Source organism: Myotis daubentonii, chromosome 11 (assembly GCF_963259705.1).
Source record: "Myotis daubentonii chromosome 11, mMyoDau2.1, whole genome shotgun sequence".
In the NCBI taxonomy this organism is placed as follows: domain Eukaryota; kingdom Metazoa; phylum Chordata; class Mammalia; order Chiroptera; family Vespertilionidae; genus Myotis; species Myotis daubentonii.
Window position 1 is genome coordinate 61,221,125 of NC_081850.1, and position 7,239 is coordinate 61,228,363.

Genomic DNA, 7,239 nt, shown 5'->3' on the forward strand with positions numbered 1-7,239 from the left:
GTTAAAAGACCTGGAATGTTTAACCTGGAAAAGAGAGTCTTTTGCGGGGATAGCAGGATGGAAAATTCTATCTCAGACTCCTGTTTTACAAATTAGAAAACTGAGACTTAGAGAACACAGACTCACAGAATAACCAGAAGGAACTTTTTAAAGAATAAATGAGATCATTTTGCTTTGCTGCTTGAAATCTGCTAATGACTCTCCTACTGCTGTTAAATAACAGGCCACCCCAAACCATGGCCTCCAAGACCCTGTGTACTAGGTGAGGACCAGCAAAGCTGGTACTATCAAGAAACCCCCCCACAGTACCATGGCTTAGACAAGGAAGAAGTTTATTTCTTTACCTTTTTATAAACAACACTGCAAGCTGCAGGCTAGATCAGGCTTCAATAGGGGCTAGTTAGTAGAAACTGTCAGCTGTGAGTGACAAAGAGATCCTTGCCTTTATCCACATGCTAAAGAGTAACAAGAGTAGACTGGACCCAAAATTTTGCACATCCTTCTAGAGAGTGTCCGTGGAGGAGTGAGGAAGCCCACTCCTCAGGGTCAGGGTAAGAGGAGTCATACAAACTCGTCAGGAATATCAAGGCCTGGGAGTGAGAGCAAGAGGGCAAGAGGTTCTTTAGTAGTTTATTTGTATGGAATGAAAATATTGGGCTTCTTTCTTTCTTTCTTTCTTTCTTTCTTTCTTTCTTTCTTTCTTTCTTTCTTTCTTTCTTCTTCTTCAGGGGCTGTGCGCGCGCGCGCGCATGTGTGTGTATGTGTGTGTGTGTGTGTGTAAGTTAGCTGCTTCTGGTGTCCAACTGGGAATTTGATTCACTTAACTTGTTCAGTCAGTTGCAATAAACCAGGTGGTTTTGCATTGCTCATGCAAATCACTTTCTCCTCACACATGGCTGTAGTCCCAGCTGCCAAAATGTTGTCATGTTCTTGTCTCCAGAGCCTTAATAAAAAGAAAAAATACAGTCTGTAGCGTGTATGTGCTCAACACTCTCCCTGGTTATCACTGAGCCTGTGTGGTCAATGAGCCAGTCAAGCCAAGAGAAGAGATGCATAGATGCCGATGGGGCTGAAGAGCCTGGGCTCTGGTCCTCAGGTCACAGATTCTGCTGACCTACTCAGTGTCCCTTATTAGAGCCAACACCGCCTTGGGTAGGAAGACTAAAATCCCAAATTCCAGTCTTGCCTTTGTGGTTTTTTTTGTTTTTTAATATTTATTGTTGAAAGTATTACATAGGTCTTCCTCCCTCTCCTCTCCCTCCCCATTAACCTCTCAGTTCTGCCTTTGTATTACTGACTGGGCTTGAATTAATAGTGCCTAGTGCCCTAATTCTTGTGAGAATTGAGACAAAGTCAAGATTCCCAGCTGTTTTATTTCATGGTACAGAAAAAGTCAGTATTTGTACAGCACACTGGAGTAAATATGAAAGGTTACTTGTGCCAAAGAGGACCTCTAGAGGGTTCTGACCTCCCAGCCTCCGCCCATCCACCCTGTGGCTAAGGACTCAATATTGCATGGTAAACTGATTGACGGCTCAGCCAAATCAGTGGCCCTCCCAGTGAGAAGATTATACTTCCTCACCCTGTGGACTCACACATGGCCATGTGTCTTGTTTTGGCCAATGAGATGCAAGCAGAAGTGACATACTACTTTCAGACAGACTCTTTTTCTTTTTTAACTCTGTATGATAATTTACTGATCTAAGGAAACAAAACCCTTCCAGTGTATTAAGAGATCAATCCAGTTACAATGCACTAAGAAGTCTATGTGAAGAGGTTCTGGTATAGTAATTGAAAACAGACAGCTATTTACAAGATACACAAGCAGGTGGAGTGTACCTAGTCCAACACTGGCCGGCCCTCACAAGCAAAATGCATTCTCTCTACAGTAGGCCACATGCAAGTATCCATCTTCACCGTTTTTCTTCTCGTAAAGTTGTCCCGTAGTTAGGCTGGACTATGGGACTGTCTTATCCACAATAGGAAGACTGGCTTTTCAGAAGGAAGCTGGATCCTTTTCCTGATGATCCACATGAACCAAGCCACAGTGATGTCAGATGGAACAAGATACTTCCGTTTGTCAGTGTTGACAATCTGAGAGCCTGAGACTTTTTCCATGGAACCCGGTCCGGATAGTTCGCTCGGATCTTCGCGGATTCCATGCATCTGTGTTCCAGCAAGTGGTCCTCCTTAAACATCCACTTCATGGTGGTGGTGGGGAAAGGATGCAGGGAAGGGATGCAGGTGGGGAAGAGATGTAGCCAGCTCTCAGAGCCATGTTGCTTAGAGCACCATCCACAACAACTCAGGCAGAATCTTTAAGAGCCAGTAGGTACTCTGTCTTGCTCTTTCCCTCTAGTACAGAGACCAGCAATGTTCCAAATCACCCTGTATCCCAGAGTGAAGACTGTATGGAGCAGAGCCACTGACAACTCACAAGGGCCATCTAACATTAGCAAGGAATAAAATTATTTTGTCTTAAGAGATCTGGGAGTCATTTGTTACTGCAGCAAAGCCTCTCCCATCCTGACCGTGCCTGGAAAACCTAATGGGATCCCATGATCACAGGGCAAGAAAGAGTACTGAAGAATATCAGACAAGTGTTAGTCATTTACATACACAAGCACAAATGGAGTATAAATATATATATATAGTTTCTCAGCTCTGTCTTCTGAGGGTTCCAGCTTTATCCCCAGGCTCATAAAGAGATAGCTGAAAATTACAGTTATCAGAGCCATACAAAAAGAGGTCATTTCTTTCTGTGTCTCTTCCATAGAGAACTAAACTCTCCCAGAAACTCTGTTGAAGCTTCTGTAGCATATAATTATTATAATAATAAAAAGCGTGGGCTATTCAGTCGCACAGTCTGAGTCCAAATCTTGACTGGGTGATCTTAGTATGCTGTACAGTGTGAGCAAGGGGCTCAATCTCAGTTTCTCAATCTCAGCAACTGTATAATAACAATAGGACCTAATTCAGGGGATCATTGTCAGGAATAAATAAGTTAGTACATATTAGGTTTTTGGACCAAGTGCCTGGCATATGGTACACACTTTGTACATGTTAGTAGTGAACATCTACGTTGTCTCCCATCTTATAGGTTCTTATTAGAAATCTTCTAATATTATGAGTCCCACCTTAATCTTCCTTGTAGCAAATTTATCTGTGGCCAACCCAGAATTAAACAAGGAAGGGAATTCTGGGAAGTATAGTTCCAGTTTAGTTAGATTAAAACAGAGCACAGCTATCACTGGCTGCAAGGTAGGTCTCAGCAGACTGTACTGCCAAGCTAAGGATTTGGGGTGGGAAGATCAGAGCAAAGTCATAGAAATGTTTGTTTTCTCTTTAAGTAGATGTGGCTTGATCAGCTTTGCATTTAAAAAAGACCTTTTAGCCCTAACCGGTTTGGCTCAGTGGTTAGAGCGTCAGCCTGCGGACTGAAAGGTTCCAGGTTCGATTCCAGTCAAGGGCATGTGCCTTGGTTGCAGGCACATTCCCAGTGGGGGGGCAGGGGGGAATGCGGGAGGCAGCTGATTGATGTTTCTCTCTCATTGATGTTTCTGCCTCTCTATCCATCTCTCTTTCTCTCTGTAAAAAATCAATAAAATATATTTTTTAAAAAGAAAGAACATTTAGCCCAATTGGCATGGCTCAGTGGTTGAGTGTTGGCCTATGAACTGGGAAGTCACAGTTTGATTCTAGTCAGGGCATATGCCTGGGTTGTGGGCTTGATCCGGAGTGTGTGTGTGTGTCGGGGGGTTGGGGGATGTGCAGGAGGCAGCCGATCAGTGATTCTCTCTCATCATTGATGTTTTTAATCTCTCTCTCCCTCTCCCTTCCTCTCTGAAATAAATAATATATATCTATAATATATACATATATTAGAAAAAAATCTTTAGGTGCCAGGGTAGAGAATGATTGGTGGTGGGAGACAGGAAGCACGAAGAACAGACTGTTGCAGTATGCTGTAATTTCTAAGGTGTTGCTTCCAATCCCTCTGGAACCAGGTAAGATAAGAATGCACAAGCAAACAACAGCTAAGGTAATTTTAGTTCTAATTATCTGTGATACAATAAAAAATAAAATCTATGCAGACACACCAGATTAAGATACTTTTCCTCCCAAGAGACATTTGGTACCTCTTAATTAGTCTCTCAAAATATGGTGTGTTATTGATTTAATTCCAAATATTTTTCTCATGACATTGTGTGTCAAATGATGAGAATAATTCACTTATATTTCCTCCTCATGTACAATTTAAGAAAAAAGAGATGAAAGGTACTGAATCTACATACCTAAAACCAGAGCTTACTAATAGCCCTAGACTCGTGTGTGAATTTCAGTTCTGAAAAATACCTTTGGAAGTAGAAGCGAAGACATGCTCACCACAGGGGACAACCCTCTACACTGAATATACAAGTGCTCCCCATTCTCTCCCAGCCGTCCTTGTGACTGTTTGGGTTTGTGTGTCTAGTTCTGGTCAATGAACTAGAAACAGAAGTAACAGGTCCCATTCTGGGCCAAGGCAGCTTGGAGCTGGGTTGCAACTTGGAATGACAGATGACAGAGCCACAAGATGAAGAGGGTTGCCTGACCAGGATGGGACTTCAGGTGAGTGAGGAATGGGTTTTAATTATGAAAAATAATGAGGGGTTTGCTCGCTCAGATGATCTAGCATAGCCTGACTAATGTATCTGCCAAAGCCTGTGTCAGGCACCTTCACACTCATTTTCCTCATTGATCCATCTGACTGAGCCAATGATACATGCAGGGCTTGGGAAAGTCACGTAGCTTACAAAAGCCCACAGTTTGTAGGTGGCACTGATAGAATTTGAACCAATCAGTATGGATCCCAAACCTGTGATTTTTCTAGCCTGCCATACCATAGCACATCCCATTACCTCCCCACTAAGGACTCTAAAAGATCTGGCCATGGATGGACAAGAAGCATAGACAAGAAGTATTGGGAGGGACACAAAGTTCTAGCTGGTTCAAGGCCCTCACCAAGTCTCCAAGTGTTCAGGTTTTCTCGTTGACCTCTCCTTCAACTTCTTTTTCCTTCTTTTTTATTTTTTGAAACATATTTTTATTTATTTATTTATGTATTTACTTATTTATAAATATATTTTTATTTATTTCAAAGAGAGGAAATGAGGGAGAGAGAGAGATAGAAACATCAGTGATGAGAGAATCATTGATTGGTTGCCTCTTACACACCCCACACGGGGGATCGAGCTAGCAACCTGGGCATGTGCCCTGACTGGGAATCGAACAGTGACCTCCTAGTTCATAGGTTGACGCTCAACTACTGAGCCATGCCACCCGGGCTCTTTTTTTCCTTTTTATTCTGGAGTCAAAGTAGCACTGGATTAAGAGCCTAGATTTTTGGCACTCTGCTGCTCACAAGCTGTGTGACCTTGACCAAGACACTCCACCTCTTCAAGCTTCAATTTCTTTGTTAGCAAAAATGAGGATAAAGAAACTACCTCAGCGGGGTGGTGGTGATGAGGATTAAACGAGACGGTGTCTGCACAGTACTCAGTGTGGGGTCTGGCACACTGTACTTGGTGAATAGTAGCTAATAAATGTGATTGCCCAAAGCAGCCATCGATTTCAAGGTGAAATAGATAAGTTTTTTTCCAGGAGCTAACTCCATAAATGGCCTTGGACCACAAAGGGACCATAGTCCCAACTTCAGAGGCAAGAGGACATTTTGTCAGCTTGCTCTCCTCGCCCATGCTTCAATTTAGGCTGACACTTTATTCCCATTTCTAGTTGCTGGCCTCCTAGAGAGCTCTGGACCTGGCATCAGCAGGCTGTTCTTCTAACAAAGCAGAACCTGTTTGGGAAGAGAGGTTCCATCGTGCATCTCAGGACCCTCAACGTCACTTCCTCAACCTGCCAATGGGAATACTAATTTCTGCCTCACAGGGTTTATAGGAGGAGTAAAGGAAATCCCTGAGGGAAAACCTACAGAATGCTATCAGCATTTGGTAACTGAGCAAGCAGTATGAGTCTCCTGGCCAAGGAGGGGAAGCAGGAGCCAGCACCCTGTAGATAATGGTGGAGGCTCAGCTGTGGGAAATTGCCCTGTGAGCCACACAGGGCCTTTATTTTATACTAGAGGCCTGGTGCACGAAATTCGTGCACAGATAGGGTCCTTAGGCCTGGCCAGTGATCAGGGCCGATTGGGGCCTTCCTTCCCCTGCTGCTGGCTGCCGGCTGGGGCCTTCCTTCATTCCGTGCCACCCCCTGGTGGTTAGCGCACGTCATAGTGAGCAATCAAACTCTGGGTCTCCCATTTGAACTCCCGAGGGGACAATTTGCAAATTAGGCTTTTATGTATATAGATTGTTATTATTTTTAAATTGTGGTAAGAGCACCTAGCATGAGATCTACCCTCTTACCAATTCCTAGGTGCACAATACAGTAATGGGAACTATAGGCACAATGTTGCTCAGCAGATCTCTAGAATTTGATCACCTTGCTTATGGGAAACTTTATGTTCATTGAATAGCAACTCCCCATTTCTACCACCCCCCCGCCCCGCTCCTGCCTCCTCCTGGCCCCTGACAACCACCATTTGACTTTCTGCTTCTACATGTTTGAATCCTCCATATACCTCATATAAGTGGTATCATGCAGGATTCAGCTTTCTGTGACTGGCTCATTTCCCTTAGCAAATGTCCTTAAGGTTCATCTGTTTCAAATAGAAGGTAGGATTTCCTTCTTTGTTGATGCTGAATAACATACAGCCTTTTAATAGTGGTGAGAGAAAAATTAGCATTTTCTTCTCTCTGATATACTTGATAATTATTAATTTAAAACTATACATATACTTTACATTTATTAGGAAACAGAAAATTTAAATAAATCCAAAAAGGGGGAAATGAAAAACACCCATAATTTTTACAGTAAAGATATTAGATACCTTTCCAGACATTTTTATAGGTGTACATTTTTAAAAATATATGTTTTGATTGATTTCAGAGAGGGAGAGAGATAGAAACATCAATAATGAGAGAGAATCATTGATTGGCTGCCTCCTGCACACACACTGGGGATTGAGCCTGCAACCCGGGCATATGCCCTGACCAGGAATTGAACCGTGACCTCCTGGTTCATAAGTCCATGCTCAACCACTGAGCCACACAGGCCAGGGTAGGTGTGCATTTTTAAAATACAATAATGTATTTTGCTTTATAACCTGGTTAACTATGTTTTTAATCTATCTTATGA

The 7,239-nt window shown here is 42.9% G+C and overlaps 1 pseudogene; it reads right to left on the reverse strand.

Moving 5' to 3' along the window:
- Positions 1-1,289: 1,289 nt before the first annotated feature.
- On the reverse strand, positions 1,290-3,238 carry LOC132212800 (gamma-aminobutyric acid receptor-associated protein-like 2; annotated as a pseudogene).
- Positions 3,239-7,239: the final 4,001 nt, after the last annotated feature.